Source organism: Antechinus flavipes, chromosome 4, assembly GCF_016432865.1.
Source record: "Antechinus flavipes isolate AdamAnt ecotype Samford, QLD, Australia chromosome 4, AdamAnt_v2, whole genome shotgun sequence".
Taxonomy (NCBI): domain Eukaryota; kingdom Metazoa; phylum Chordata; class Mammalia; order Dasyuromorphia; family Dasyuridae; genus Antechinus; species Antechinus flavipes.
In genome coordinates, this window is record NC_067401.1 from 129,100,192 (window position 1) to 129,123,027 (window position 22,836).

Below are 22,836 nucleotides of genomic sequence, written 5' to 3' on the forward strand. Positions count from 1 at the left end.
ACCATTATGTTTGCCTGATGCAACTGTTTTAGCTGCAGACAGTATTTAATAAATTGAAAGGAAATCTTTGAAAAGGTACACAAAGAATATGTTGGCAAGACAATTTCCCCTGAAAAACATCTGCTTTTAATAAGCAAAAACAATTTTAAAATATTTCTATGGCACCATTGATTAACAAGTATTTATTATGTGCTTATTATATATGCTAAAAATGGGGATATAGTGAGAACATTTCTTGTATGAAGGTATTGATAAGCTGAAACAATGTTCATTTAGTCTTGCAAAACAGTTTCAAATAATTCTACTAACAGATAATATGGAAAGAATTGCTCATACATTAAAATTTAGCATTTTAAAGGTTAAAAGATGACCATTTGATTACATATTACAACACATTGAATCTGTTAGGGAAAATTTGTTATTTTGTAAATTACTAATGGCAATAACATAGCAAGAAATTTCCAATATAATTGTCAATTTTAAAAATGATATCATTTAAAAATGATAGAATAGGGGCAGCTAGGTGGCACAGTGAATAGAGCACTAGCCCTGAAGACAGGAGGACCTGAGTTCAAATGTGACCTCAGAAACTTAACACTTCCTAGATGTGTGACCCTGGGCAAGTCACTTAACCCCAATTGCCTCAGAAACTAAATTAAAAAAATAAAAATAAAAATGATAGTCCACATTCTAACAGAGCTCAATAAATGCTTGAAACATGACTCTGAAGCCACTAGCTTAAAGTATGGCCTTTTGTGCGATTTACATGCACAGAATGCTTCCGTCACTTGTATTGAGAATCTGAGAAGTCACATAATTTTTCAAGTTGTTACAAAAGTAATCAGTTTTATTTTTTTAAGTCCATTTAAAAATAAGTTCTTTGTAAAATTGTCTAATGGTGTAGGGGCAGAGCACCGAGGCCACTTTTACATAAATATGCTACCTTACACCAGAATACTTCTAAGGGGTTTGAGGTGAAAAAATATATATTTTGCTTGAGTGATGATAATAAAGATGAAGCAAAGCAATTTTTATAACAAAAAAATTTCCTCTTGAAACTTTTATATATGGTGGCTATTTTTTGGGAAAAAAATTCTTAGTATTGCAAATAAATAATGCAATGACTTAAAAAATCATACTCCCATCCAAAAAAATGAAATGACTAAATTTATTTATAATAATTTATTTATTTAATTTATTTAAGTTAAGAGCTGTGGATAAGGAATTTACAAATTAACATTAAAAAAAATTTCCAATTTAAAAATTCCTGTCCTGTAAAAAATAATAATAATAATAGAAGTCAAGACTGGTTTTTCAATTATTTTATCGTTAGAAGCAATTTTTTAAAAAAAAAGAATTTTAAGTACAAATGGCTAGAAAACCCATTTGTTATAGGAAGATATTTATTTAGCATTTGAGCAAGAATGAGTAATACACTTGTCTTGTAGAAACAGCAATCTTAAATTATATTAACTAACATGTTTAGCACGTAAGAATGCAAAATGCTTTACAAATGTTTGACTCTCTATTTTATGGTTCTTTATCCTCCTCCCCAAGCTCATGAGCATTATAAATTTGTTATAAATTTTAAAATATCATATGGGTTTTATCAATATTCATATTACTTTTTTATTTTATATTTTAAGATTTGTTTTGCTGTAAAAACCAGATTATTTTTTATTTGAAAAAAATAAGAAAATTAGAGCCAGACAAAAGATACGAGATAAGATACAAAATGCTAACAAAAAGATCAGTCTAGTTGCAGAATATAACATAGTTATAAGAGAATATATCAGATATACTCTATTAAAAAATAACATATGTGATGATGGGCACAAGCAGGTACACTTAGTAGACTTCCCAGATGATACCTGGAGAGATATAGAAGCAACAGCAGACTGTCCCAGATTTACAGACATTAATTGTATCAGTCTATGTGAAGTAGTGTGTCACCCTAATTCACTGATTGCTCAACAATGGAGATGATCTTTATGCCCCTGTGTAAACTTCTCAAAACCTTCTTAAGACTCTGGATAGAGAAGTTGGAACAAGAAAAAAAGCCCTTTCTGGCCTAAGACTCTGATTTCTAGGGAAGGAAAAAAAGCAATACTGCTCCAAACTACTGGAAAACTATAAACAAGTTGTGTTATTAGAGTCCCAATTTCCATTTACCTGGGACCTTTCCTTTTCAATCATGATCCTCTACTACAGTTTTATTACTAGACATTCCATCTGTTTGTGAAATCATATGGTTTATTAAGTAGGACAAACTCATAAGAAGTCCTCTCTTCATGAAATGCTCAGTAAAAGCTCATGGGAAAGATCAAGGGAAGCCACTTGCTTGTTCAGGACCTGCCTAGGGTCTCATACCATGAGGCTTCCCAGAAGCTTCCAGTCTTGTTTTGTCTCCAGTCTTGTACACTGCTCTTGTCCTGGCCCTTGGGATCAGTCCTGGACTTGCACTGGCCCCATTCCCTCCATCACCAGTGGTGGTTACAGCCCTTGGCCTCCAGGGGGCCAGAGTCACTTGCATCAGTGTTCATCAGAAACCAGAGGTTTTCTTGGATTCTGACCCCAAATTAGCAGGGTCCATCTCTCAAGGCCAGAGGAGGAAAAAAACAAAACAAAATAAAACAAGACACCTATACCAGTACACCTGTGTACTGAATTCGTTGTGGCTCCGACTTCTCACACGGTCTACTCGCCCATCACAAGTCTGTTTCTGCATCCCATCATCTTCCCCATCTTCTCATGAGGCTCATGCCAGAGTGAAAGGAGGAGTCAGAGATGGGACTTCTGGATGAGAAGGAGAAAAGGCCATTTTCCACACCCAAGTCACCACTCACTCTCTTAAAATCACTTTTACTCCAGACCCAGAAGGAAAATAATTTAAACAAACAAAAAGTATATAGATGAAAAGACCCTTGTTCTCTCTGTCTTTCTCACACACACACACACATACACACACACATATTTACAGTTTTTTTTTTTTTTTTTTGTTTTTTTTTGAACCTGTGATTTAATCTGTTATGGGAATTCTTTGAGGGAGAAAATTCACTTCACTGATAGATTAATCAAATGTTTCCCAACTTAAATTCCTAGGAGTATCCTGGGAGAGGCAGCTAGATGGCGCAGTAGATAGAACACCTGAAGTGTTCCTTCTGAAGTAGAAAGAGCTCCTGAAGTCAGGAGGACCTAAGTTCAACTTCGTTATCAGATACTTCCTAACCACTTAACCTCAAATGCTTTAAAAAAAAAAAAAAAGTAGCTTGGGAGCACTAGGTGATTTAAGGTCTAAGTAGGAACTAAATCCAAGTCTGGTTAAGGGCCATTCTCAAATAATATATACTACCCTACGCCAACAGCTGGGTGGGACAGTAGATAAGAGCACTGGGCAATGAGCTGAGTTGGTCCCAGACACTTAGCTGTGCAACCTTGAACAAGTCAGATGACCTCCAAAGGGGATCACAAAAGCACCTACTTCCCAGGGTTGTTGCGAGGATACAATAAGACAACATTCATAAAATACCTGGTACAGTCAGATGTTTTATAAATATACTTATTCTCTACACATACACACGCACGGGCACACACACCTCTGCTTTACTTCATTATGTGAGTTTTTGGTGAAAATAGTCTCAAGAAAGTTTGGGAGGAAACTAAAAAGTGAAAGATAACGCCACAATTTCAAATATAAAAGACTTTTGAGAAGCAATAAGAGGAGAAAAGGTCAGATTGAAAGTTTGGATATGTTGCATGTGAGTGCAGCAAGGAGTATAGTAGATTTGGGATTGGTCACACTTGAGTTGAAATCCCAGCTGACACTGTGTGGCTTTGTGACCATGGCTAAGTCCCTTGTTAGAATCTGAATTTGTTCAGGCATAATATTAGGATAATTCTTACATTACCTCATAGGGCTATTGTGAAGGAAACACTGTAACACACCATAGAAATGTGAGTTATTTTTCATTGAAGCTAATTGACAAGAATACAAAGGCTAAAAGGGGCTAAAGAAGGAAAGATTGAGAGCATCCACCTTAAAGAATTAGGAAAACAAGAAAGTCAGAAAGTAAAGAGGAGGGTTCTGTGTTAGAGAAGCCAGAGGAAGAGATCAGGAAAGGAGTGGTCAGCACTGTCAAATACTCTTAAGAATCAAGGAAGATGGAGCACTAGATATAAAGTAACTAGTGATCCTGGTAGATAGTTGACGTCTCCCTAGTCTCTCAGTACTCAGTTTCATCTCTTAACCTGAATTACAGTACCATCCAATCAACTTCCCCTAAGATTATGCTGAATTGAATGTTCCATGAAGATCTCAAAATCAACATTTCCAAAACAGAACTTGTTAGTTTCCTCCCCAAACCCTCCCCTCTTCTAAATTTCCTAATTTCTGTTGAAGACCCCACCATCCTTTCACTCACCCAGGTTCATAACCTTGGTACCATCCTGGACTCCTTACTCTTAATTCACCTTGATTGTCAAATCTAACCTTTGGTACCTTCCCAAGCTCTGCCATCTATCCCCTTCTTCCACCTATATAGCAATAAACATAGGTTCTCCTCAGCACTCATCTGAATGAGTGACTATGATAACCTAATAGGTCTTTCTCCTCTCTAATCCTTCCTGGGTAATTTTCTTAAAGTACAAGCCTAATCGTGTCTCTCTCACTCAAATACAAACCCCCATTCAAGAAACTCCAATAATTCCCTATTACTTCAAAGATAAACTCCCTGTTACTTAAGGCCATATACAAACTCATCCTAACCTATCTCTCTAGCTTTATTTCACATTAGTCCTCCCTTCAAATACAGTACAGGACAGTCAAACTGGCCTTCTATTCTTCATACACACCAATTCATCTTCCTTCTTGTGCCTTCCCATTGGTAATTCCCCATGCTTAGAATTCACTCCTTCCTCACATTCTACCTTTAGATTTCTTAGTTTCCTTCCATGAAGGTTTCCAAAATCAAACTTCACTGTACTATATAAAGCTTTTCCTGATGCTTCCTTTACCACTCCCACGTAATTAGTGCCTCTCACCCCAAATCAACTTATAGCTCCTTTAAAAAAAAATACTTTATTTTCAAAATACATGTAAAGATAGTTTTCAACATTCATCCTTGCAAAACCTTGTATTCCAAATTTTTCTCCCTCCCTTCCCTTATCTCCTCTCCTAGACAGTAATCCAATTTTTGTTAGAAACATGCACAATTCTTCAATACATATTTCCACTTTTTATCATGCTGCACAAGAGTAGTCAGAGCAAAAAGGAAAAAAAAAAAAAGAGAGACAAAATGCAAGTAAACAAAAAAGGTGAAAATACTATGTTGTGACCCACACTCAGTTCCCATAGTCCTCTCTCTCTGGGTGCAGATGGCTCTCTTCATCACAATACCATTGGAACTAGCCTGAATTATCTCACTGTTCAAGAGAGCCACGTTCATCAGAATTGATCAGCATATAATCCTCTTGTTGCCATGTACAATGATCTCCTGGTTCTACTCATTTCACTCATCAGTTCATGTAAGTTTCTCTAGACTTCTCTGTAATCATCCTGCTGGTCGTTTCTTACAGAACAATAATATTCCATAGCTTTCATATACCATAATTTACTCAACCATTCACTCAGTTTCCAGTTTCTAGCCATTATAAAAAGGACTGCCAAAAACATTTTTGCACATGTGGGTCCCTTTCCTTCCTTTAAGATCTCTTTGGAGGTTTTGCAATTGTTAATGCTGAAAAATTACCCATGCATATATCTTGTAAATAAAAAGCTATAATTTTTTTTAAAAAAGGATCTCTTTGGTACATAAGCCCAAGAGAAATACTCCTGGATCAATGATCCTGCAAAAAATGCAGTTTGATAGCCCTGTAGACATAGTTCCAAATTACTCTCCAGAATGGTTGGATTCATTCGCAATTCCACTAACAATGTATCAAGTGTCCCAGTTTTCCCACATCCCTTCCAAAATTCGTCATTATCTTTTCCTGTCATCTTAGTCAGTCTGACAGGTATGTTGTGGTATCTCAAAATTATCTAAATTTCTCTGATCAATAGTGATTTAGAGCATCTTTTCATGACAAAATGGTTTTAAATTTCTTCATCTGAAAATTGTTCATATCCTCTGACCATTTATCAATTGGCGAATGGGGTAGCTCTTCTTTCTACACCCATATAGATAATATGTTCCTTGAGAGCAGGTAATGTTTCTCTCATGCCTTTGTTTCTTCAGTATTTAACAGTGCCTGACAACTTTCTGTCCTGATCTCATTCTATTAAGGGAGACTTTTATGCATGGAGGCAGACTTATGCATATATAGGACACAAAATAGATACAAGGGAATTAAGATAGGAGTATTGGCACTGGAATATGGGGGCATTAGGAAAAGTTTCCTGTAGATAATAGCATATGAGCCATTATGTGAAAGAAGCTAAGGATTCTAAGAGAAGGGAGTGCATTTCAGGCATGAAGACAGGAAACAATTTGTGAGAAACAGTTAGGATCAGAGAAATAGTAATATCCATCATAGGATGAATGAAGTGGAATCGTGTAAGCACAAGCCAGAAGGTGCTTTAGTTCTTTAAGCCTACAGGTGCTAGGAGTTTATATTGCCTATGTCTGCCTGGGACAACAGAGTCTAAACTCTAGTTCAGAATTTTATATGCTATAGTTTTTTTTCATCTGTAAAATGGAAGGAATTAAGTTTTGATGTCCTAAAAAGATGCCCCTCAAAATGGATGGGGTCCATCATGGGTTTCCATGGACAATGAATCATGAAATAAACAGAATCCCTTAAAACCTGCTTTCAGGAAAGTTTCTTAGCCTTATTCACTGGTCAGGATATAAGATTTACTGATAAATTAAAATGTTTCCTTTCCAAAGAGTATTTCCATTTTAACAGTGATAAAATCCTTACACTAAATCAATATTGCATCCCAAAATATGAATAGAAATTCCAAAGCTAGGAATATTTTCCCTCTCTGAAACATCAAATATGAATTATACATTATTAAACACACATTCAGCAAATGGGAAATATGTATAAAATTGATTTCATTTTCTATTTTGTTCCAAAATTTCAAAACATCTGTTGACTTCTAGTCTGCCAGACATTCAGCTTCTCTGGAACCAACACTTATAAATTTCAGTGATGATGTTTCAAGCCCCAAAGTATATTGTGACCACATTAAATTAATAAATACTGAACTAAAAGATTGATCTTTTATACCAAAAAAAATTTTTATATTTACAAGGAAGCTATTTTCACTTGGGAGAGGCATCATCTTTACTGTCCCTGAAATCACATTAAGCAGCTTCTTGGGGAAGGCTGGTTGGACCATGGAAGGATGGGTCTTGGGTTCTTTTCATATGCAAAGTGAATATACCACTAGACTTCAGGCATTGGGAAAGAATTAAGGAGCCTGGAAGGGGTCAGCTTCTCCCCTCCCACAGCCTCCATAAAATTTTCTTAAGCTTCCCCAAAATGTGAATTGATCTCCCCTCCTCAAGACTCTTCTGGCAGCACAATTCATCTCTTACTAGCCCTCACTACATTCTGAGGATTTTAAGAGATAGGCAAGTCATTGTTCTGATCATTCATTCATTCAGCAATATTTATGGGGAGTCCCCTGTTCCCTTACCCCTCCAGACTCCCAGCTGATGAAAGTAGATTCTTCCCCGCTCAGAATCCTCATGGTACCGTTTCCAGATCGCTCCTCTGCATCAATCACATTCTTCTTTGTTCATAGTAAATAACCCAAAGGCAGAGACTATACTTTTTTCATCTTTTTTCTCCCAAAGCTTTGTGCATGGCACACAATCAAACATTTATTAAGGTACTATTCCATGCAAAGTGTGTTGCCAGGCAGTAGAAAAATGGCCATCCATCAACATGTTTTTATTAAATATCTAGAATGTGGTAGACATTGTACTAAGTTGGAGATGCAAACATATAAATGAGGCAGTCCCTGCCTTCAAGAAGTTTATGTGCTATTTCAGGAATATAACATGTTCACAAATCAAAGAAGAAATGATATATACAAAAAGAGCACACTGTGACTAGGAAGGAGGTGGCGGCACATGGCCAAACCAAGGAGTAACTAAGAGGCAGAGGTGAGGAGGGAGAACTTGCCTGGCATGGGAGAAACCCTGTACAAAGGCACAAAGGTGAAAGATAAAGTGTTGTGTACAAGGAACAAAAATAAGTCTAGTTTGGCTGGATCATATGTGAGGACAAGTGACATGCAATCAGCCTGGAAGGATAAACTTGAGCCAGACTGGAAAGGCTTTAAATACCAACCAGAAGAATTTGCTGCTTATACTAAAAAGCAAGAGGAACTCCTGAAATTTCCTGAGCAGGAGTGGGACATAATCAGATCTGTAGTTTAGAAATATTAATTTAGCAGCTATGAGAAGGATGGATTAAACAAAGTTGAAAATAGCTATACAGAAAAATCAATTAGTATTGTAAGTGATTCAGATAAGGGGTAAATAGATTTAGACTAAGGTGACTGCTGTGGGTATGGATATAAGGAAACAGATATTTAGGAAATAAAATCAATTAAGATGTGGCAACTGGATATAGGAGTGTTGAGGGAGAGTGAAGAGTCAAGGATGATTCCTAGCCAACTGGGTGACTGCAACAATAGTAGTGTCCTCAAACAGAGGGCATTTTCTTGTCACCTCCCCCTTTAGTAGTCTGGTAGAGCCTATGGACTCATTCTCAGAAAAATTTTCTTAAATAAATAAAACAAATGGGATTTCAAAGGAAACCAGTTATATTGAAATGCAGTTACAAAAAACTTATGAAAATTCACAGACACTCCTCCATTAAGAACCTCTGCTTTAAAGGAACATGGACAAATTGCAAGAGATTGAGAGGGATTTGAGCAAAGACAATGTGTTCTTTTGGGCTATGCTGCACTGGGGGTGCATATGAGATACATCTATGTGGAGGTGTCCAACAAAAATAGTTGGAAATGTGGGATGGGTATGTAGATTTGAGAATCATCTGCATAGAGGTGATAATTGAACCCAAGGGAGCTGAGAAATCAAGTATGAGACAAGAGATAAGCTAGGACAGAGACTATCTTTAAAAGCTTAAAATGAGACAGGGAAGAAAAGGCTTATACAAAAATAACCATGAGGTAAGGGAAAAAAGATGAGGTCTGGGAGGGTAGAATAAGAAAGGAACTTCTAGCAAATACAGTAAGATAAAATGCTCCAATTAAGTCTAGTTTTTCTGAGCCATACCAAAGTAAAAATGCACAGGAGTACTAAGATCAGGCAGAGCAGAGGCAATAACACCAAAGAGAAGCAATATTACACTCCTCTACATCTTCTAGATGGCCAAGAGGAGTCTGAAACTTATATGATATCTGATATGCAAGTTGGGCAAGTTATGGTCTTACCAGATGACAAAGCCAACTCCCTAGAAAGTACTTGCAAGGAGAAACACTGACAAGACTAACTCGTTCTCTGAAAATAAGAGGTACAAACAAGGAACTGAAATTCCCTATCTCAGGCCTTACAGACACTATCTATGATTTTCTCAGGGCAACGGTGGCAGTATTCAAAATTTATTGATGACAGCACAAGTATGTCAATACTCCACCTAAAAATGTGGGAGGGAGCAAAGCCTTGGCACAAAGTCTCAATCCAGGAACTGGACACATCTGAAAATATAAGAAAAATCCTCATACAATGAAGAATTACTATGGATTAAGACTAAGAGATAAATTCAGAAAAGAATAATTTTACAAGTTTGAGTAAAGAATAAGAAAGGAAAACAAAAACAAAACAAATCAAAAAGGGCTTGGCCACAAGGATTCCCAAGAGCAGACAAAAGAGATAGAAGATGAAATCTGAGCTTTTGAATTTGGAAGGAGAAAAAGAGCTTAAGACAAAAAAATAGAAAATCATATCCAAGTACCTGATATCCTGAAAAATAGAATGAAACAAACATAATTCCATGATCCAAGGAGAAGAAAAAAATATTAGAGCAATGTAAAATTAGAAAAAACTGAACATGGGACATCTATTTAATAGCAATTGACTTAAAAAATAGGATAAAGCAAGACCGAAGAATCAACAAATTTCCAGAAAATTTACTGCCAAATAAAAAATTTGGGATACAATATTTCAAGAAGTCATGAACCTACCTAGATCTATTAGAAGCAGAGAACAAAGTGAAAACAGAATGAATCCACTTGCTCACCTCCTAAAATAACCCCCAAACTGAAAACATGCAGGAATGTCAGCCAAAATCTAATGCTTCCAATTAACACTTAAAGAAGAAAAAATTCAAGTACAAAAGAACCAGAGTTAGCATCATCAACAACTATGCTGCACCTACAAGGAGTTTGTAAACCTTGGACTACAACATGGCAAAAGGCAAAAGAAAAAGGCTTATGACTAAGAATACCTTATCTAGCAATATTGTATATAATTCTACAGCATAAAAAAAAAAATCAATCTTTAATAAAGGATTTTTCAAGCATTCCTGATGAAAAGATGAAAGCTGGGATTAACTCTGAAATGCAAATGAGAAACCTAGAATGGTAAATATATTTGAGCAATTCAGAAGAAGCTAAATGATGATCCAAATGCTTACATTCTAAAAAGGGGAGAGATGCAAATTTCATTTTATTTAAGAGTTACAGAGGAAAGTAGGGCCTGGTGGAGTTTATTGGGCTAAAGTAGAGGTAACAAATTCACATCCAGCAAAATTCCCCAGTAAGGCAAGAATTAAATTAAAACATAATTGGAAAATGTCTAACAAAATAAAGATATGTTATAGATTTTAATTTGTAGGTTTTCCAAGTCAATATGCAACCAACAAGGATTGTCTTATCTAAAGAAAAGGGAAGGGAAAAGAATAAAGGAAAAATGAGGAAGGGAGGGACTATTTCTCATAAGCAGGATGCCACAGAAGTATATAAACACTGATATGAGGGTGAGAGAAATAGATATCTTATGAACCTCATCTTAAGAACATGGTTAATATCTGAAAAAGGCAAAAAGAGGAAGATCACACACAGTTTGGAGTAGCAATACATTGAATACAACAGGAAAATAAGAGGGGATGGGGAAGTAGGATAGAGTTAGATAGGAAACAGTCACTGGCAAAGCAAGCTTCAGTTATGGAAGAGCTGACTACTAGGTAAATGAAGAAGGCCAGGGCAAGAAAAAAAAATCAGACAACTCCAATTATAGATTTAACAACTCCAATTATAAATTTAATGAACCATTATGATTTCAGAAGACTAAGGATGAAGCAAGCGTCCCAGTTAAAGAAAAAAAAAGGTATATATTTATAGTTAAAGATATATATAGTTAATGTGTGGCTTTTTCTGTTTGACTATACTTATTCCTTTGTGCAAGATATTGGGGGAGGGGCTAAGGAAGAAGTAGTAGTAGTTCTAATAAATAAAGGAAAAGAAAACAGCATCAGTAAAACATTAAAAATACACAGAGGACGTTGAGAAGAGATCACAAACAAACAGGGCAGTTTTGTTACTATATTTAATGTACACTTCTAAAAAACAAATGGCATTTAACAATTCAGTTTATATATAAATCCTTTCTTTTCACTGTATATTGAATTCTCATGTTTATAAGTTCATAATAAAAAAAGAAAACGTTAAAAAATTAGAGATCACTTTCAGCTGCAAAAAGGAGTGGCACTCAATAAATGTGAACGAATGACTAGGGCACCATTAAGCCCTCCCCCAACTATGTTCCACTGATCTTACTCCATTTCCCTATCATTCCTCTAGATTGGGCCTCATACATCAAGAACTCATAACTGCTTTGACTATTCTATTCTTGGGCACACCCACTTAGGCCTGAGCCTGCCTCCTCTTCCCCTCAATGGCAGCAGTTTCCTGTAGAAAGGAAAAACCCAGGACAAAGGGCAGGGAATCAAGTGAAACTTATGTATTCAACTGCCCTAATTTTTGGTGGAATCTACTTAATTGTGCGAATTCCCGCCCCACCCCCACCCACTTTCTTCCAAGGCCATGCCATCTGGAGGAATCCCACCCTGGATCCAGTGACACCCCCTAATATCACAAAGTCACTTCATAATTTCCCCAAATACTTGATCCTTGGGGTGCCACCCCTTCCTCCTCCATGCAGATTCCCAGCCCAGGACTTTGCCCCTGCCCTTGCCCCTCCCAACCCTCCTCGCACCTGGGGATGGGAGAGAGGCTCCAGGAGCTCCAGCGCCTGTCTCCTCACGTTTAACATTGGGCGTCAGTGGATTTCAGATCCATCTTTTCCTGAGAACAACCCTGGATCTCTGCTAAGGCAGATGCCTATCAGGTAGGATGTTTGTTTCCCATTTGTGCTGTTATTGCTGTCACAGATGTGATTTCTGGGAAGGGGCAGAGAGAGGAGCCTCTTAGTATTAATGTACTAAAGGTTGGGCTTATCCTGAGGCATCAACTTGGAGGGGACTTAATTATAGCTCACTACAAACTTAAGGTAGGCCTTCTCTCTCTAGAGGGCAACGAAGCTAACCTGTGCCAGGGGCTTAGAGAAACAGCACCTAGATGCAGTTTTATATATGGTAAATATTTCCTAAATGAAAATTAATCTATTGTTTATATTTTTTCTAAGGGTCAACAGCAAAGGTTTGAGCCACTGAGACCTCTGGTTATAATTAGGAAGATACAGGGGCACCAAAGTAGATTTTAGAGAAGTATTGAGCTCTGAACAGAGCTGTCAGTGATTGGTTAGCTAATTGGTTAGCCCACAGTTGAAGGCTTTCCTATTAAGGAAAGCTGCCTCCTATTAAGAAACACAATGATAACCTCATGCTACTTAGTGGAGGAGAAGGGGGACAGCTTTGCTACTACATAGGATGAATTCTAAAGCTGGAAGAGATCATCTAGTTCAATCCTCTCATTTTATGAAGAAAAGTGAGAACCCTTGAAGTAGCCTGCTCAGTATCATAAAACCAATCATTAGCATAGCCAACTCTGGAACCCAGGTCTCTGACGCCAAATCTAGTATTCTTATTCCTAATACCAGATTGCCAGTGGCAGTTCTAGGTAACCATTACTCCAATCCTATTACACACACAAGAAGGTAAAACTGACAATATATTGTGCAGCATTCAGGATTTGAACAGGTACTTATTTGAGAAGTAAACTCAGAGCTCCCTTTTTGCCTCAAATGAATTTCATATAAAAGTTGTCTTTAGATATTATACTCAAACCAGGGGTTCTTAACTTTTTTTGAGGGGGGGAAAGGGAGAATCTGATGGACCCATTCTCAGAATAACATTTTTAAATAATTAAGAAAATGGTTAATTTGTTAGAGGCTAATTCAAGACGGATTTTTTTCTTCCCATCAAGTTTATGTACATTCTGCTATATCTATCCACAGATACCTTCTTTATAGTTCTGTGGATCCTGGTTAAGAACCCCTGACTTAAACAAAGATACAGTCTTTGGCACAAGACTTTCATTCCAAGAGGACCATTACAGAATTGGAGTATCAGAATTGGAAGTCACCTCTCTCCACTTCCTAGCAGAGTTGGGGAGTTACGGGAGTGGAAAGCTACATGTAACTGCTGGGTTTTTTTTTTTTTTTTTGCTTTTTGCTTAATTTTCCTGAATTGCTTTCCTTTTCCTTTTTCTTATTATAAGGGACACCTCTTCAGGAGATACAAGGAAGAGGAAGAAATATAGGTAATGTAAAGACATCAATAAAAATATTTTTAAAAGAAATGAAGTACCAGAAAAAGCATATAACTTATATAATTTGATGAAGTAAATTAAATAGTACCAGGAAAAAATTTATACAATGATAACACTATACATAAAAAGAAAAACCTCAACACTGAATAATTGTAATGACTAAACTGATGTAAAGAGATGAGAAACTACACTTCCCTCCTCTATCCTGAAAAGGGAAATAATTGGGGTATAATACTACACATATTGTTAGGCTCAGCTGATATGGCTAATTTTCCTCAACTGTCTTTTCTTTTTCATTATACAGGGGTTGGCACTATAGGGAGAGAGACTTATTTAGAAATCAGTAATATAAAAACAAGATATAAACTTTTAGAAGGCAAGTATCAGTGCACAAATTTGTATAGTTTTTAATAGCACCTGTACATATTTAATGGAAGACATCTCTTATTCATATAAGTATGCCCTGACTTACAAAATTGTGGCACACCTTGATACTGATTCAGTAACTTATCCTTATATCTTCTATTCATGTCGTTTTAAAATCTAAGTTGCTGATGTTCCGTGTATGGTCCCTTTAAATATTTCCTATTATCTTCCTTACCATGATCATTTGTATCTTTAGAATTTCAGATTTTTGAGATTTTCTATCCCTCTTTTAGACCACAGACCATTTTCTGAACTTTGAAATGTCTCTTCCAAAAATCTATGATACATACTAGATTATGCCCAATTTTTTTTTGTTCAAGAATTCTAAGGTAAAAGTCATTTCTTCTCAATACCAGTTTCTTGTTAATAATATAGTTTCCTTTATATCCTCTTCTACCTTTGAAGAACAAAATTATTCTAACAGCAAGTCAAAATTATCAGCTTCTCGGCTTTAGGCAGAGAGCTTCAGCTGTTCCCTGGTTAATTTAAGTCCCTTATCACTATCATGTCTACATGCCAGATCTGTGATACTTTCCAATTTCATCTATGTATTCCTTCTGGTCAACTAACCAACTGTAACCACCCAAAAATGTATCACTTCTAATTCATCTATGTGTTTTTTGTTTGTCCTATTATTAATGAACAAAATCCTGGGCTAGAAGTCAGGATATAACTATTCCTGTCTACAATTCATCTTTAGTAAGTCAATGGCTGAATCTCAGTTTTAGCATCTGTTATAATAAGAATCCCTAGACTACCCTGAGGTCGACAACAAGCACCTGGTTACTCAACAAAACTGACTGCAAGTCAATGTTCTGAGGCTAAAACATGTGAAAATGACCTGGGGGTTAAGTGATCTATGAATACATGTTTTCATCTTTTCTAGATCAAGTGTGGAATACTGACTTGATACATAACAAAGCTGATCATATGTCTGGCCCAGATGAAGAAATAAGGGAGGGGACAGAAGGTAATGTTGTGATTAGCATTTCTAATAGGATCTTTACAGGAAGTTAACATAATGGAATAGCTGAACCCACTTGAAGCTTTTCCTTATAAGTATGTGCAAATTCTTCCAGAGAACCTTTTCTACTTTCCCTCCTCTTTACTAAGGCACAAAGTTTCTAAGGAGAAGAGGTGCCACACTGGCATCTGGAAATAATTCATAAAGAGGGTTCCCTTATCTTTTTAATGAGAAAGCCATCGCACTCAGTTTGGATTATCTTGGCAAAAGAATCAGGGGAGGTATCAGTCATTTCTGATAGTCTCAATGTTTATCATGGGGAAAAGGTAGATTTGGTAGCTAAAGCCAAGTATTAAATGCCATCTTCTGATTGATCCCTCTCAAAACATAAAAAAGGGAAAGACATTAAAAGAAACTAATTGATCCTTTCTCTATCACAAAGACTAGGGTAAAAGCAGACCATTTAGGAAGAACTGCACCCCAGGGAAATATTCAAAAGCCTAAAAGAAAACTTTTCATCTCCCAAGGCAGCAGACAGTAGATGTCCTGTCTATGTATTTCAGGACAAGTATGGTCCTGAAAAAGAATAACACAAGCCCCCTCATATCAACAAAAGAGAGGCAAATATTTACATAGGGGGCTAATTCCACTAATAAATTCTGAGAACATAGTCAACCTGTACCACAGATGGGTTAAAGGAAGTTCCAAACCTCAATAATACATAGATAAGGAGATAGCAGAGGCCCTGTCTAAAGTCCAGAGTAGTGAAAAATATAATCTAGGCCTAACTAGGGGGGTTGAAGGATGGTGAATCATAGTCAGCTGAAAGGGGGTTAGGTATTATTCTACACTTGGCTAACACAGTAAGTATTCTACACTTGCATGGATACTAACTTGTCCATTATATTAACCCTGATCTGGTTTAAGAGATTTTAAGAATCAAAAAGCTACAAAACAGCACTTGCTATCTCATCAAATGACTTACTAAGTACATAATACCTACTATAGATTGAACATTTCATTCATATTATTTTCAAATGTATATTGACTTTTTGTAGCATGTTCTCAATAAATAGATATTAATAGTATAACTATTTAACCTCTCTGGGTTTGTTTCCTCATTTCTAAAATGGGGAGAAACCCAATTCAATTTAATAAATATTTAAACATTTCAGGATGAAACAATGCCAGGCAATGGGGACTCAAAAGATAGCAATAAAATCATCTCTGCCTTTGAGCATGTACACATAAAAATAAAAAGCAATTTGGGTAGAAAGACACTACAAATCCAAGGATGGGAGGCAAATCAGCAAAGGCTTTGTGTATTAGGTATTACTTGCAATGACCTTTGAAGAAAACTTATTACCTATTGCTCCTCCTATTTTACTATATATTCCCTAGTGCAGCAAATGCTTTTTAAATGCCATTTAAATAAGAGTTGTTACTGCCATGTAGAAGCCCAGTTATGAGGTCAAACCATTTCAACTAGACTAAGGTCTACAATCACATTCCAGCTCTCACATTCACTAGCTGTTTAACACTCACAGCAAGTCAATAACTCTGCCTCAGTTTTCTCATTTATAAAACTGCAAATGATATTTATATAACACTTAAGGTCTGCAGAGTGCTATACACACAATTTCAGTGAGCCTGACAACTATCTTCTGTGAGGTAAGTACTACAGGGTTTATTATCCTTATTTCACAAATGAGGAAACTGAGGCTCAGAAGTTTACTTGAATTGCTTATAATTCCAAAGTAGAGTCAGTCTAGTTTACCAGACTGAGAAAAATGTTTTATAAACTATAAGCACTATGGAAATGAGTTATATTACTCATCCCTTAAAACTTAAGGGACATCATTCCAGTCCTTGGTCCAAGAAGGTCCTGAATTTCCAACTCTTTCTCACCTTCCATATCCAATCAGCTAGATCTCACTAATCAATTAGAAACTAATTTACTAATTACCAGTGCCAGGCACTGTACCAAGTAATGATCTATTCTAACCTCACATCTATCCATCTCTATTCATGTAGCTACTGCACAAGTTTAGGCAATATCTCTCCCCTAGACTAATGAAATGAATAGCCTCCTGATGGGTTCACCATCTTTAATTTTCGTCTTTCTGTTCCATCCTCCAAATAGCTGTCAAAGTGATTTTTCTAAACCAAAGCTTCTAAAACTGTAGGTTGCAACTCCCACATTAATTGAATGTAGGTGCACAAAAAATTTGGCAATAGTAAAAGGTATCAAAAATTCCATCAAGTTTTAATTCTTTATATATCCAGTATATATATATGTCTACATCTATATCTATATATACATATATACTCAGTATGCAAATTTGCTTTCATTTTTAATAAATGTTAAAATTGTATGTATACCAAAGACTTGTTTTAAAATAATTGATTTATTTTCAGTAAATGTTTTATTTGTATATATATATAGGGCTGCATAAAAATTTCTCGGGAGAAAAAGGGTCATGCATGGAAAGTTTAAGAAGCTTTGTCCTAAACCATACGTCTATCTCTCCTCCCTCAGGTTTTTCTGGATCCTAGAATGCTTTCCTTCATCTCCATCTTGGGGCTCCCATCTTTAAAGGCTTAGATTAAATGTCACTTTCTATACTCAAATCTTTCCTGGATTACTTACCACCCACTTTTCATATATAACACAGTAAAACAAAAGCTCCTAAAAGCACTGTTTTCCTTTTGTCTTTATAATCCCACCATCTAGCACAGAAAGACACATATATGCGTACATAATACACCTATTGAACTGAAGCACTGGTTGGGGACAAGGAGGTGGAGGAAATTATTAGATTATGTGTATATATGGTAGCAAAGGTGGGGTGTGGGATGGTGGCCTCTAAGCCTTGTCTTGTACAAACACTACCTTTGAATTTGAGAGTTCAAATTCCAGCTCAGATGTTTGAGCTTCTATATAAACTTGGGCAAATCATTTATCACTTCTTTTCAGGCCCATGCTAGAAAATCTATTAGTTCCCTTAACAGCTTCAAATCCCATGATTCCGCATAGTTTCCATGCCCCAACATGAAACAAAACAACCCCCCTTATTAAGGTGACAAAAAGGTAATTCACCCCAATTGCCTACCATTCAAATGAAGACAGGGAGGAAATTAAAATTCTGCAACAAATCTTTATGCCTCCTATATAACCAATAATTTGGTTTAAGTCCTTCACTAGGAAACGTGCCATTCATACATTGCCTTTGTCACCAGTGTGGCTACAAGTGTGACAATGGGATCCACCAAATGCTGGTGGAGCAAGAGAAATCTTGAAACCACTTATATAAAAATTTTAATTATTTCAAGATTTTTTTTACTCAAGCTAATAATTTCTTCCCCAGATCACATAGTCTTTTTAAAAATTTGCCAGCTTCTTTATCCTGATTTGCTAATTAAAGAAAATTAGACTTTCACTTTGTGGAGTAATTGCTATTCCTTTCATGTATTTTTTTCTTTCTTCATGGAGAGGGGAATGAATATTTTTAGTTAAAACACTTTGTCTGATCCCCATTTTTGTTATTAAAGCCCAGAGCCAGGGAAATGGGGTCAAAAGGAATAATGTCCCATGCTTTCCCAGAAGAGCTTGAAGAAAAAGACATGCAAAAAGCATCAAAGGATCAAGCTCCTCCACCACCATCTTTTCTCCCCAGGATAGAAAATGATACCAGTGCAGGTGAAGTCTCAGTCCATGTATATAAATAAAATCAAGCTTTTTTCTATTTCCTTCTTTGAATAAACCAAAACTTCTAAGTTTTTATTTATGAAATTTTATTTGTGAAATATAAGGCTATGATTGCTGGGGGAGTTCTCTCCCTGCTTTGCTACAGAATGCTATCTAAAGAATCAGAGCCCTCTGTACCAAAGTAATTCCCATGAGGCTAGCTTCCATAGGACAGCTAATGTCCTAGTCAGGGTACCTTTGTGAAAAGGCTATTGATAAGACGTCAAAAATACTTGGACCTGGATCTACCACGTATTATTGGCCTTGTGACTCTGAGCAAATTATCTCTCTTCACTGCAAATATTATTACTACCCACCTCAAAAAAATGAAGAAAGCATCTTGTAAGCTATAAAATTCTATATACAGAGGAAGCTAAGTAGTGCAATGGATACAGTACAGGCCCTGGAGTCAGAAGGAGCCGAATTCAAATCCAGTTTCAGACAATTACCAGCTGGGAGACCCTAGGCAAATCACTTAACCCTGACTGCCTCCAACCCTCACACCCCCGAAATAAATTCCATATAAGAGTAGAGTAAGGTAACATTAACAAATGTTAAGGTATTTGTTACATACCCTATTATATACTATGCATGTATTTTACATCTCTAAGAATTTTAATTTTTTTCCTAAGAATTTTTTATAGCCTAAGCCAAACATAACTAAGCAGCCACATAAGTGATAGAAATCGTGTATTCTACAATCAAATACAAGCCCTAATTTTAAGATGATCTAAGATACTGCTGCTTCCATCTATTATTATAGAATTAATAGCAGGATGCAATATAAATTTATGTCTTTCTCACTTGGACTATTATATTTAATTTTCTGGGTAACCTAGAGTTGGTGCTTAAAGTCAGAAAACAGAGTCCCAGAGAGAATGACTTCATTGAAATTGAACTGGACAGACAAAAACTGACCTATCAGAACCTGATGCAAGTGAGTTGTCGGGAATTAGGAATTAACCTGGAGCAAGTAACGAAGATTAGAAAGCTACCCAACACACTGCTCAGAAAAGTAAGTTTCCAATTATTCAAATTAAAATACTGGTTCCAGTTATATTTGGTTAAGTCAAGTATATATGGTTCAGATTTGGAGGCTAAAAATACATTTCAATGTAATGCGTGTGATTAAAAGTTTCAATGTTTGTAAGGCAGCAAATAAAATTCAGTGCAAAAGGTCTTGGAAATGGGGCCCTGTATTTTGTTGCTTGAGCCTCTGAGCAAACCATTTGCCTTCGATATCCATCTGAGAAATGGGTTAACTCCATTACCAACATTTTGGAAAAAAAAAATATAAAAACATTAAGTGATATTAGGTGACAGAATTTCTGCTAATTTATGCATCTGATAGATGAAGATGCATCCTTTGGGTGCAGAGGTTTTGCAGTCATGCCATTTGCTTCATAAGTCTCATGGAAGAACTAAAGAATTTAACAGTGGGTGGTACAGTGAGAGCATTGAAATGAATTAATCTTTGCTCAGCAGTAACTAATTCTCCTTCCTAGTTTAGATAATACTAGTAACCTGAACATAAAACTTCTGAATTTAAAAAAGCCCAATTTAAAAGTTTTTTTTAAAGCCCTTCCCCCCATTTTTGGGGGAAAAGAGGGACTCTGATAGATGCTTTAGTTGTTAAGAAAGCTTTTTGTTATCTAAATAGCCTGGCATGAGGTTTCCTTATAAAAGTGCTGCAATTTTGAAAAATTGAGAAATTATGAACTATACATTTCAGGGAGATAAGGGAGGGTGTAAACGATAAGAACTAGTCAAAGTGGTTCTAGCATTAACTTGTAGAACAGGAAAATGATCCCTTTTATGTCTTTATATTATCATGGTGATTGCACATATTAATCATGAAGATAAAAAGTACAGATTTCTTTTATTCTCCACCCACAAAAGGACAAAGATGTTTCAAGACTACAGGAATTTCAAGAACTAGAGCTGATTCTAGTGGATCATGCCGTGACTGAATCTACACCATCACTGATAGAGAAACCCTGCTACAATTACATTGCTGCAAAAATGACTTACTAAGCCTAAACATAAGAACCCGAGAACAAATTATCCTAAGTATTGGCTATAGATTAAGAAATCTGATTCCACTTTCAGCTCCAACATGTAATAATGCTTGGCTAGATATATAGCTCCTCATCTATGACTTTTCTGTAACTTTATATAGCAAGTTGTGTGTGTGTGTATAAAAAATGAAAATGAATTGTTTTGTTGGGGAAAAAATCTGAGTCTACAGTTCTCAAACCAGTACCTAATAACATACTCTACTCTGTTAAAGAGAAATATACAAAGTCAAAGATTAATTAGCATTCGTTCACCAATAATTTATTTTTCTTCTATAAAGTACTAGATGGGTTTCTTGAAAGATGATTACTTTCCAATGGCTTGTTATTTAGGCAGCAATTTAATCCCAAACCCTTACATTGGCATACTGATCGGGAAGGGTCAGGGAGGACTGGGTGAGGCTAATAGCCATAATACCTCACCTCACAGATTGAGCCAGGATATAGCTACTTCATTCCACAGTGGACAACTCTAGTTCCTAAACAACTATGGAATTAAATTGACCCCTTTGCTTGAAGCCTGGCTACTCTAATTTTCCTGCTTAGATGCTTCATTGATACTTCTGAATATAACTGCAAAATAATTAAAGTACTAAACTATAAAAATGACAGCACAACATATAATAATCTCTCAAAATGACATGCTTGCCAATAGTACCTTAGTTATTCAAATCTAAGTCTTAAATAAAAGTACTTAACCCCAGTTGCTTTATTCTAGCACCCTGCAGAATACCTTCTTTAGTGGTTACTAGTTAATATTTTGCACAGTGTATTTGAAGGCAATTAATATATGTTACTAATGACAATGAGCTTGGGAAAGCATATTCATTTTGAAAAATTAACTTAAATCAAATTATTAAAATGAACCTACTGCCAAAGAAATCCTTTGTACAAATTATAGTTTATATTTGCTTCAGCCAAATATAAAAAAAACCTAAGATTAGGTGTTTATAATTTTTATACTACTGCTCTACTGTATTAATGTGGTTACAGCCGATTTCTTCTATACAGAATGTCATCATGCATTTTATAGCGGTAAATCTACATTTTTAAGTAGAACACCAGGTCCAAATGTATATTAAGGTAAAATCTGAAAATGAATGTGATTTTATAAATATTAAGTGGAAAACAAAATAGGATGGGAAATCTTTCATGACTCTATATTTGTGAATTAGATAAATGTTTGGCTTCTTTTTTCATTAATTAAAATAAACTAACTTTATACGTTACTGTCATCAGGAGCTCAACTTTTTTTTGCACCAGGGACGACCTTAGCAATCTTAAAAGGTCCATGCATCCTTTCTCACAATGCTTTTAATGCATAAAATGCAAAGGATAAAAAAAAAAAATCAATTACACCAAAATATAACTTTAAAAGATGATCAAAATTAAGAAAAAGATTAATTAAAGAACTCTGATAAATTAAAAACTAGCCCCCCCACCCCCGCCAAAAAAAGGGCCAAAACAACAACAAAAAACACTCCAGCCTTATGGAGATTGTTAGCAAATCCTAACTCTGAAATTCTAACTAAGAGCTGTTAAATTATTTTTCTGTAACCCAAATACCAATCTCTACATTCTTTTAGTGTATACCCACTATAATGACTTGAAGAAGTCCCCATTTGAAAAGCACTTAATATACTTTTCACCTGCCACAAATACAAAGTAGGAGGAAAATGACTCACCTGACACAAGGTGATATTTTTAAAAATACATACTAAGAATTTCTCTATTTTCATCAATAATCAAGAGCCACCCAACTCCCAATTTTTAACCATCCAGCTATCAACTTTTACCTGGTATTTTGTATCATATCACCAATAATAAGCATTGTAAAAACATATACAATTAAACTTAATGTGGCTATCCCACTATTATCCCATATAACTTTTTAAAAATAGATTTGAAATATCCA

At 35.8% G+C, this 22,836-nt stretch overlaps 1 protein-coding gene and 1 long non-coding RNA gene across 9 annotated transcripts in view; one reads left to right on the top strand and one right to left on the bottom strand.

The window, feature by feature from the left end:
• Window positions 1–22,836, bottom strand: part of LUC7L3 (LUC7 like 3 pre-mRNA splicing factor) — a 69,406-nt gene that overhangs the window by 17,270 nt on the left and 29,300 nt on the right. For 4 of the 8 annotated variants that reach the window (XR_007953262.1, XR_007953261.1, XR_007953260.1 and 1 more), the window contains one exon: window positions 12,195–12,378. The exons of 2 other annotated variants lie outside the window; for them this stretch is intronic. The gene's annotated coding sequence lies outside the window, so the exon portion shown is untranslated. Of the gene's footprint in view, window positions 1–1,167; window positions 2,797–12,194; window positions 12,379–22,836 lie in introns of those variants that run through there. 2 more of the 8 variants (XR_007953263.1, XR_007953265.1) reach the window with 2 other exon arrangements.
• Window positions 12,385–22,156, top strand: LOC127560052 (uncharacterized). Its single transcript, XR_007953268.1, has 4 exons — window positions 12,385–13,699; window positions 15,021–15,104; window positions 19,686–19,861; window positions 20,746–22,156. It is a non-coding gene; the product is annotated as an uncharacterized LOC127560052 (long non-coding RNA).